At 41.1% G+C, this 11,465-nt stretch overlaps 1 long non-coding RNA gene across 1 annotated transcript in view; it reads left to right on the top strand.

The window, feature by feature from the left end:
- Positions 1–9,788, top strand: part of LOC107185091 — a 19,984-nt gene extending 10,196 nt beyond the window's left edge. Inside the window, exon 2 of the long non-coding RNA XR_001516011.1 lies at positions 9,228–9,788. This is a non-coding gene — a long non-coding RNA (uncharacterized LOC107185091). The remainder of the gene's footprint in view (positions 1–9,227) is intronic.
- The last annotated feature ends 1,677 nt before the right edge of the window (positions 9,789–11,465 follow it).

Here is an 11,465-nt window from a genome sequence, read left to right as displayed (position 1 = left end):
GGAAAGAGTTAAAATCATGAGCAAATTACAGCCTCAGGAATGAGTGTGAAAGGTGCCTTGGGGCTGGGAGTAGCTGAGTTAGTCACTGAATCTAGATATGCAACCTTCACCTATGCCCAGTCCTTGACTGGAGGGGACATTCTCAAAAGACTGGTCCTGTAATTACCCTATTTTAACTACAGCCCCAGAAAACCACAGCTTTTCATTTGTCTGACCTTTGTCATTCTCTAGGGAAATTCTAGGGACTTCTCTATCATTCTTTAGGGACTTTATTCTCCTGGACCCCTCCTCCCTCTCCCCAAATATGATCTGGTTTGGGAAAATACCTGAACATTTCTTTTTTGTTGCTGTTAATCCTCACCCGAGGACATTCCATTGATTTTTAGAGAGAGTGGAAGGGATGGGGAGAGACACAGGGAGAGAAACATCGATGTGAGAGAGACACATCAATTGGTTGCCTCCTGCAGGTGCCCTGCTTGGGGTGGGGGATCGAGCCTGAGCCTGCAACTGAGGTACGTGCCCTTGACCGGAATCAAACCCGAGGCCCTTCAGTTTTGGGGCTGATGTTCTATCCACTGAGCCAAACTGGCTAGGGCCTGAACATTTCTTTGACCTTTTCTGGGGGTCACTTGGACTCTGTGGGGTCAAATAGACAAGAGACAGATTTACAAGAGAATATAACTAAATTTAATACATACACATACGTATGGGAACTCTGCATATGAGTCAGCGATTCCACATGCAGGCGAGGTTTACGCGGAAAGGGGGACTGAGGTCTATAAGAAGTTCTGTGTTAGAGGTGAGGTAATGCACCTCAGGGGCTAAAAAGGATCATTGCAGGGTGATAAGAGCAGCTGCTTAGAGCATAAAAATTTGCCCTATCGTAGAGGTGGCTTGAAAAGATGATCACTGATAATCTCTTATGGGAAAGGCCTCGAGTTCAGATTCTTCTAGGCAGTTAAGAGCCAGGGGCAAAAGTTTCTGCTGAGCCTGTGGCTTAAAGTTACCTTTAGCCCAAAACAATCTGTATACCACAGAGGCCCAGCTTGGCGGTGACTCTTTCTGGACCTCCACAACTTCTTGGGCCTCCTCTGGCCCTGCAGACTGCTGTCTCACCCCCCTTTTCGTAAGCACTCTCAGCTCTCAGAGCTAGACAAGCTGGAGAAGGGACTCATCACCTGGGGCATCCCCCTGCCTGCGCCTTCTGGGCGGAGCCTTCAACGAGATGCCAGTTCTGGCTCTGCAATGGCCCAGGTGTCACATCCAACATTTCCAAGGCCACCAGGCAAAGCTCACCATGTCCATAGGAGGACCGTGGCCCTTAGGAGCCCTGTAAGCCTTCTGAGGAAGCACTGCTGTGGGACTTGAGAGAAGATGCTATCGGGGGAACCATTTCTAGGTTCCAGGCTGTTAAATAGATGATCTTGGAAGAAGTGAATGTCTTAGACATCCCATTGGCCTCCTACAGGTGGCCTTTCTGAACCCACTTTCCTGTTTCTGGAAATGGACTTTGGCGGAGTCTCTTGCAGGTGCCACAGAAGCAGATGGGACTCCTTGTTTTCTGAACTGAGAGGGGCTCAGTTTCAGTGGTTACTCATTCTTTGCTCTCTAATTACCTTTTCATGTGTGTTTGGTAATATTTCTTACACATCCAGTGTTTGTGCTGTTATACAAGAGTTCTGGTACTAACTGGAAATAGTAAAATGCCCTCCACTATAGATTTGGCCCCTCTGTGTTCATCAGCTAAGTTTCGCGTGAGCACCTGGATGTAGCTTAAGCTCAGTTCAGTGTCTCTAGAGATTCGCTTTTGTTTTCCTTAGACACAGTGTATATGTTGGTCCTTATATCAGGTCTGAAAGGGCTTTTGCTTTCAATAAAGGAGACTTTTTTTTTTTTATCATTGTGTTGTCTTGCTACCATGTGTTTTTATAGAGGGTTAAGACCAAGGATGTTTTTTTTTTATTATTGTTACAAATTTTTATTTCCTAAGTGCAATAGTAATTTTCTTAGAAATTGGGCATTCATGAAGTCTGAAGTTTAAGCTTGTCCATTTATTATTTGTTCAAATTAAAAACTTCTCTTGAAATACAAATAATTTCCAAGGCCATTGCCAAGAGCACCAGATATCTAAATCTGAAAATTTTCTATTTGATTTCTAAACATTGGTTATACACATTAATGTATTACATGCTCCAGCCTGGTGTTTTTTCAGATTGTGAGTGGTGACCCAGTAGCAGGTCATGAAGGCAGTATAGTTAGTCGTGATTAACATTTAGCATTTAGGAGAGAGAGATGGGGAGGAGGAGAGGAGAGGGGGGGAGAGAGAGAGAGAGAGAGAGAGAGAGAGAAGAAAGGAAGAAGACAGTAGAATAGAACAGAACAGAAAATATCAGAGATATCAGAGAGTGCCCTGACTGGGTAGCTTAGTAGGTTAGAGCATTGTTCCAGTGCTCCAGCTGAGCCCTGTCAGGGTACATACAAGAATCAACCAATGAATACATAAATAAGTGGGACAACAAATCGATGCCTCTCTCTCTCTCAAAATCAATAAAAAAAAAAATCAGAATCACTCGAAGTTTTGGTGAAATATTTTTCAGTTTTATGAGAGTGTATGTATGTGTGTTTCCTGGTTGCTGACGTGCCATGTATTTCCTAATGTAGGTCGCAGAAATATTGAGAAACCTCTAGCCTGTCTGTGCTCTGTCCCCACCTTCTCCTACCAGGTTCCAGCCATACTGATCTTGTCGACATCCATAGGCAGCCCTCCTGACCCCCAGCGCTTCTGTCTATACACTGCTCTGTAGTCTGGGTCTGCCCCAACCTGCCCCTACCCCTCTGGAAAAGAAAACTCCTGTTACTTTTCCAGGATCAAAGTAGATGTCACCTCCTCTCCAGCCAGCACAAGTCACACTTTTATGAACTTGGCATTGCAGTTACTTATCTCTCCACCATTTTTTTGGTGGTCAGATCAGGGAGACAAAGAGGACAAAAAAGACATTAAAATACTCCGCTGATAAATAAAGTAAAAATAACTTAAGTTGTCCTTCAATAGGGCGTTAAAAGAATATGTTTTCCTGTTTATATATGGAATTTTTATTCTTTATAGACAATTTAGGAAAATAAACAAGAAAATAAACATGACTCATAGTTCTACTGCCTAGAGGTAACTATTAATATTCTGATATATTTTTCCTTCTGGTTTTTCTTCTATGCATATTTTTGTTTTACATAGTTGATTGTATGTATATTATACCACCAACCATCTATATATGTGTAAAAGCCTAAGTGACCGATTGACTGGAACTACTGGAGTAACTGATCGCTATGACGGGCACTGACCACCAGGGGCAGACACTCAATGCAGGAGCTGCCCCCTGGTGGTCAGTGCGCTCCCACAGTGGGAGCGTCACTCAGCCAGAAGCCAGGCTCATGGCTGGCAAGCGCAGCTGTGGTGGTGGGAGCCGCTCCCTCCTCTCCAGCCGCCTGCCGCTTCGGCACTGCTACATCCCTTGGGGGATGTCAGACTGCCAGTTTCGTTCCCGGACTGCAAGAAGGCGCAGGCCAGACTGAGGGACCCCACCTGTGCACAAATCTGTGCACTGGGCCTCTAGTTTTTACATAATAGTAAAACATAAGCATATCCCCCAAAAGCTCATTTTTACTCTTATTGTGGTAGCCTATATGCCAGCATATGTATACATTTACATGTTCATGCTTTTCTGTGTTGTTTTTTTTTTAAATAATTCTGTATTCATAGCTGTTATGGACTGAATGTTTTATTCATATACTGGAGTCCTAACCCACAATGTGATGGTATTTGGAGATGGGGCCTTGGGAAGGTAATTAGGGTTAGGTTAGGTCATGAGGATGGGGCTTGCGTGATGGGATCAGTGGCTTTATGAGAAGAGGAAGTGAGGTGTGTGTGTGTGTGTGCGTGTGCGTGTGCAGAAAAGGCCATGTGAGCACACGGTGAGAAGGCAGCCATCTGCGAGCCAGGAAGAGACTTACCACCAGAAACTGAGGTGGCTAGTACTTTGATCTTGGACTTCCCAGTCTCTAGAACTGAGAGAAATAAATGCTGTTTAAGCCACCCAGTATGTGGCCTTTTGTTAAGGCAGCCTGAGCTGACTAAAGACAATAGCTCTAGTTTTCAAAAATGACCACTTAAAACTCACATTTAATTCTTTAATAGACACTGAAAGATATAATACTAGATGTTACACTTTGTTTGTGTAACAAAAGCATTACGATTTCTCTGCTGGCGTATTATAAATAAATTTCCTAATATACAGGAGTAGGATTTTGTCAGTATGGATAAAGACCCAAGGAATAACCTCCCCCCCCAAAAAAGGTAAAAATTTGTAGTATTTAATGATAGCTAACACGGGCACATACACCACCTCAGGAGCTGCACTCAATACTTTATGTATGTTAATTTGTTTAGTCTCATTTAATGCCGGGGTGCCAGCGTTAAAAGCTCAGATCTTTCTGAGCCGCTTCCAGGCTGTTGAGAGCATGAGCCCTGGAGCCTGGGCTTGGGTTTACACCCTGTCTCCTCCTTCCTAGTTGTGCACCCCTGGACTAGGTACTTACCCTCTCTAACTCAGTTTCTTCAGCTGTAAAATAGGGCTAATAAAGCATTTACATCCCAGGGTTGTCTTGAGGATTAAATGAGTGGTTGCAAGTCAGTGCTTGGTAAGTCATAAACGTGAGCATAGATGGGTAATTTTGTTTTGGATTAGAGAGTTTACTTTTTTAAAAAATATGCTTTTTAAACATATTTTAGAGAGAAAGGATGGGAGAAGAGGGAGAGAGAGAAAGAGAGAGAGAGAGAGAGAGAGAGAGAGAGAGAGAGAGAGAGAAACATTGATGTAAGAAACATTGATCAGCGCCATCCAGTGACTGAACCCACAACCCGGGCATGTACCCTGACCGAGAATCTAACTGTGACCTCCTGGTTCATAGGTTGACCCTCAACAATTGAGCCACTCTGGCCTGGCTATTATTATTATTTTGATTTCCCTACCTTCCCACCCCAACCATTTATAAATGCAAAACTATTCTTAGCCTCTCACTGGTTGTACAGAAACAGGTATTGCTGTCATGGGCTCACCTGAATCTTTTGCAGAAGGTGACATGAGCAGCATAGCCTAAATTCCAAGGACTGAAATAAAGAATTTTCCTCCGTTCATCCCCACAGTCTCCTCAAACTGACTTTGGACAAAGTTCTTCTTGGGATGAAGGGTCTTTAGGGGCCCTTGCCCCCTCTCCAATGTGCAGACACACGTGGTACTGAGGATGTCATTTGAAATGTTGAACCCTGCTCTTTGGGGCTTTTATGTTATACTGTGGAGAAGAAATAAAAATAACCAGCAGTTATGTCCTCTCAGGATGTAAAAGTAACCAAGTTTGCTGAAAGGCACTGAAAAGAGTAAGCAAAGGAAAAATGGATAAGAAAGGCACACTGTTAATCAACAGAACCCTCTTGTCAGAAAACACACTGGCTACTGTTTTTAATGAGTCGGCCATTCCTGCAGCTGAAATCAAGACACGTTTCAAATTCTTTAGTTTCTTTTTTTTGGCGGGTGGGGGGGCGGTGGTGGCTGTTTTTTTATTGTATTAAGTGAAGCTGCAGGGAAGAGGTGGTGTTGGAGTAAGGAGAGATGAAAATTTTATGTTCATAGCCTTTTTAAAATATTAGTTATATCCTTTAAAGATAGATATGCAATTAGAATTCATTGGATTTGATTTAATTAGTCCAAGAGGATGAGGGGAAGAAACTTATTCTTTGTATTGGAAACTCTCAGACATTGCTTGCTCACATGATGATTTTTCTTTGTAAGGATCATAGCCTCTCTGTTTATTTCCAAGAGCAGTGGGCTTTTGTGGAATGACATGAATAGAGATCACGACCAACAAGCCTGTTCTGAGCTAACCACCTCATTTGTGGGTGTTTGCCCTCCACGAAGCTCAGGGGAGTCTTGTGTTGGCCCAACAGAGCACAGCTGTTTCCTTTCATTCCAGCAATCAAATGATGGCCTTGACTCTTGGATACTATCACATAGACTCCTCCTGTTTTGCTTTTGAGCAGAAAACATCCTGTTTCATCGTGCATGTTTAAAGGAATAATTTAAATATGCCTCGTAGAAATGATATTCATACTTTTACTTACCCAGAGAATATTAAGAGGTGGTGACATATTTTTTTCATATACACAGGATGTACATTAGGAAGTTAATACTCCCTGTGTTCTCTTAGACAACTGTGATAACTATATGTATATGGTAAATACTTATTTTTTCATGATTCTCCCTTGTTCATATAATTTTCTTACTCTTCTTTCTTTTTGAAAACTCTAATGGTGGTTATAAATTACCTGTTTTGGGAGGAGATGGGAGAATATTATCTATAATAATAAAAGTGCAATATGCTAATTAGACCAGCTGTCCTCCTGGACATCCTTCCGGACGACCTTCCGGACAAAAGCCGGGGCTGCAAGGGAAGCCTGGGTCCCGAGTGCTGGAGGGAACCCCAGGTCCTGGGTGCCAGAAGGAAGCCAGTACCGGCAGCCAGGGGAAGGAAGGCCTACTCTTGCACAAATTTTGTGCATCAGCCTCTAGTTATTTATATGCTAGCTGAATTTTAAAATTCACAAAGTGGAGGAAATACTACTTTTTCTTAAGAGTGTCTTGTAGCAAATCCTAATTTGATCAGGTAGTCTAGAGCAGTGGCTTTCAATTTTTTTTTTTTACCTTGATCATCAGTAAGATATTTTAATGACCTGGAAAACACACACACGCGCACACACACAGGATTATAGGGGTAAACAGAAGTTTATCTTAGCCTCAAATTTCTTGCTAAATCTGCCATTCAGCTTTGGCCAAATGGTGCAATGCCTGCTTTAGTGTCCTTTTAGGCACACCTAGACTTGCATTAGAACAAGGATTGAGATTGCATTGGTAACTCTCCTGTCTAACCAGTGTAGTGGCCCTAGTAATGCAAACAAGACATGCCATTTGGATGTATTATTATCTTTTTTTTAATTCTCACCTGAGGATATTTTTCCCATTGATCCTTTAGAGAGAGTAGAAGAGAGGGAGTGGGGATGTGCCCGCAACCAAGGCACATGCCCCTGACCGGAATCGAACCTGGGACCCTTCAGTCCGCAGGCTGATGCTCTATCCACTGAGCCAAACCGGTTTTGGCTACCACGTACTCTTGACTGGGAATTGAACCTGAGACCCTTTGGCCTGTGGGCAGACGCTCTAACCACTGAGCACCCAGCTAGGGCTAGATTTATTATCTTAATATTCACTGTGAAAAACAGGTTAAATTCTCTAAATGTGACTTATCCCAAATGTTCCCTTTTGTGCTTTATATATGAAAATTCCCTCAGTCAATTGAAAGTTTAAATTTACATTTATTATTAGAAAGTAAAATATTGCTATAAATAATGATGATTGTGGAGGCTGTGAATTTTATATGTCCAAAATTATTATATAAATAGTATGGATTATAGGTATAGATTGGGAATTAATGTTACGAGAGTGCAATTGCTAATAATTTTGGGGAAACCAATGTGTCATTTGTGGGATTGCCTTCAGTAAAATTGCATCATTATGATTAAGCAAATCTTCCAGCACAGAGATAAACAGGAGGCCAAGTCTTGACTTCAGTCGTTTTCTATTAGGGGTGAAGGAAAGCTTACTAACTTGGTGGTAACATGACCACAGGCAACAGCTAAGCTGGAGGGCTAGCACCAAACTAGCTTGCTTTTCCACAGACCTCATTTTATTTATTTATTTAACACCTTTTAAAAAATGGAATCTATTTATATATATTTGATTTTAGAGAGAGGAAGTGAAAGAGATATATAGGGGATGAAAGAGATATGTAGGGGACATCGATTGGCTGCCACCTGCATGCTCCCTACTGGGGATTGAGCCAAAATATAGGCATGTGCCCTGACCTGGAATCGAATTGGCAATCTCTTGATGCATGGGTCAGTGCTCAACCACTGAACCACATGGGCTGGGCTCCACAGACCTAATTTTATACCAGTCTCATCTAGCTGCAGTTTATAGTGCCAAGGAATTATGGTTTTTGCCCTTTTATATCAAATTTTAAAAATGGGTCTATCAGAACTTTTAATGCTAAGATTATAATCATAATTATTTTTTGAATAAAATTTCAGATTTATTCTTGTTTCTCAATAGTTCATTCCGTAAAGGCAACATTTGGCTTTGGCACATACTGATTTCAATATTTGGCCTTTTGGCATGATGCCAAACAAAATGTGTTTATTTCTAAAATAATCATCCATCTATCCAATCCCAATGAAACAAAAATTTCACAGAACTCTTATTACTTCTGTTGTGTACAGTGTGCTCTGGTCTTTTCAGTTCTACTTAATATTTTTTAAAGCTACTAAGTTAGCTTCACAATAATATATATATATATGTGTGTGTGTGTGTGTGTGTGTGTGTGTATGTGTGTGTGTGTGTGTATATGTATATATATATAATGTACAGGCTATGATTTGCAGTTTAAAAATGTTGAGACTTTTTAAATGTTGAGACTGTTCTGCGGGTAGTGACACTGTCCTGGGAGGGTCATCTTTGTATGAAGTATTTAGTCCTACAGAAGATGCAATGAAGGTTTTCTAGTTATGTTTCTTTCCCAGAAATGCAATTTAAGAGCTCAAAGGCATGTTAACATAAAATATGAATTACTAAATACTTTTCTGTAATTGTTGTGCCAGTTTACACACCCACCAGTAGTGTTTGAGAATTCCAGTTATTCAGGATTCTTAACACTTAACATTGTCAATATTTTCCGTTTTAACCATCATAGGTGGGTATGTAGTAGTTACCATAGCCATTCTAAATGAAGCTTTAGATGGCTCATGCTTCCCAGATTTGTAGAACATCAGTGACAGAGCCAAGCTGTCCTAGGTCACTAAGTTCTGATATTGAAAAGGCATTCCTCTTGCTGTGTATTATATGTCTGTTCGTTATAGTAAGCAGTCCCATTTTAATTCTGTCTTACAGGCTTATTCTAGAAGCTTTTCTACTCCTTCACCAACAGAGAACAAAGTAGAGTAGAAATTTTATGTTTGAGTTTATAAGCCCCAAGTTCTAAGTGTTAGTTCAGGTCTTAGAGATACAGCAGTTCATACTCTGCAAACCTCAGAAACAGAAAATTCTCTTACCCTTTCTCTGTACAAGGCCCTGTGCAGATCCCCTTCCATCTACCTGCCTCAACCACGGTGGACAAGGATTAGTGTACTGAAGTCCGGACCCAAAGAAATAGTGTTTGGCTCATGACTGGTGGACTCAGCCCTTCTCTATGGGGACAGGGTGGGGTTGCAAAGAAATGGAAAGGGTGTGCCTGGGAAGGTGAGAAGCCAGCAGAGTGAAAAACCAACAGGGGCCCGCAGCTGTGGGTGTTTACTTATCTTGCTAACCTCAGGAAACCAGCCTTGCTGAAATCCTTAATACCATTCGCATGCTACTTCATGTGAGAGCCACGTAAAACATCAGGCAAAAGATTGGGCTTCTTTCCAGTCTCATTCAGGGTGAATTCCAGGGTGATTGCAGGTAATCCATGCAGTCTTCCCAGCTCTACTTTCTCTTTTTGTTATGTGTAACCAGACTTCCATGAGAAAATGATGAAGATGGAAGTTGCCCGAATAAGGCATCGAAGTTAGCCTCCCTGCATATATAAGAACACAACTATTTCACATTTGTGAATCTGCTTTCTTTAAATAAAATTGGAATTGATCAGTACCAATTTTGATGATTAGCATGTTTATTATTATTTTTTAGATGTCTGCAAGGGTAAGCACTATAGGAAGACATAGTACCCTGATTTCTTCCCTTCAATACTTTGTTTAAACCTGTATAGAACAGTAGGTTAAAAGGGATCCACAAGAGGCTAACATCCCAACATCCTATATAATAAAAGCCTAATATGTTAAGTGTCCATCCAGTCAGCTGTTCAACCAATCAAAGTATAATATGCTAATGATATGCTAAGGCTGCTCAACCGCTCACTATGATGTGCACTGACCACCAGGGGGCAGAAACTCAATGCAGGAGCTTCCCCCTGGTGGTCAATGCACTCCCACAGCGTGAGCTCTGCTCAGCCAGAAGCCCTGAGCTGGGCGAGTGCGACGGTGGTGGGAGCCTTTCCTGCCTCTGTGGCAGTCGGACATCCCCTGAGGGCTCCCTGACTGGGAGGAGGTGCACTGAGGTACTCCCCCCGAGTGTACGAATTTCATGCACCAGGCCTCTTAGTTAATCAATAAATAGGATCGTATTGTATGTGGTAGTATTTCTACAGCATTACACAGAATGCTCCCTTGTATAACAACCTAAAGCAGTGATTTCCAAGAATTTTTAAAGCATGCAATACATGACTGTTTAGTCAGGCACACTGACGTCTTTTCCCTTAGATTATCAAATAAAAAAATGACAACAGCCATCACAACAATAGCTGTCCGGTGTGAATGAATCAAAATTATACCTTTTATTTTATTTTATTTTTGTCAGATTGGCTAAAAATATATTTTTTGGTGTGCCACAGGATTTTAGTAATTTGTTTATGTGTGCCATAAGATGAAAAATGTTGAAAATCTCTGGCCTAAAGATAGTTGCATGATGTTCAATGTAAATCAAAATGAAAATAAATCCCCACTTCCTTTTAGTTGTGAACAGTTCGACAATCACAAAAGATACAATTACAAAAATCAATGGATTAGTCACAACCTGAAATATTTTTTCAGGTTCTTTATATTGAATTTTATCTATGCTATTAAATTGCCATGGACCCTTGTTTTCAAAATTAGCCAAAGTACAACCCTTTGCTGTCATTCCCTCAAAGAAACTAGAAAGTTCTGTTTTTATTAATTTGACTGCTTCCCTGTGTAACTTCTCTTTGGAAAGTTCGAAGTAATCAAGATAACCAGTCTTCCCTCTCAGAGAGACAGTCAGGTCAGCAGAAAATATTTCTCCTGGCAACGCCTTCTTCCCTTTGGCAGGCCTGTGGGTGTGGTTAAAAAAGCAAACTCCAAACAAAAAATTTTTTCACCTTTTCTTCTGCCTATAACCCTCCCCTTAGTAGAGCAGGAAAGAAGTGGCACTAGAATTCAGATTGCAAAAAAGTATTTCATTGCAGCACACTAAGTAGCAGGGATCTGAACTTTTAAAATATGTAGATTAAAAGGGATCCACAAGAGGCTAACATCCCAACATTAATTGATAAATAGTATCATTAGGGCATTTAGAAGAAAGAATGATGCCCCCTTAACCCCCATGAAAGTATCTTTACAGCTTTATTTGATTGTAAAAGTAATACATGCTATGTGTAATGAATATAAACAATACATGTAAAATAGAATGTGAAGGTTCCTCATACTTGGTTCTCTCTGTTAAGGTGTGTGTGTGTGTGTGTGTGGTCAATTT

Source organism: Myotis davidii, unplaced genomic scaffold, assembly GCF_000327345.1.
Source record: "Myotis davidii unplaced genomic scaffold, ASM32734v1 scaffold228, whole genome shotgun sequence".
NCBI lineage: Eukaryota > Metazoa > Chordata > Mammalia > Chiroptera > Vespertilionidae > Myotis > Myotis davidii.
This window is presented reverse-complemented; position numbering and strand designations above follow the sequence as displayed.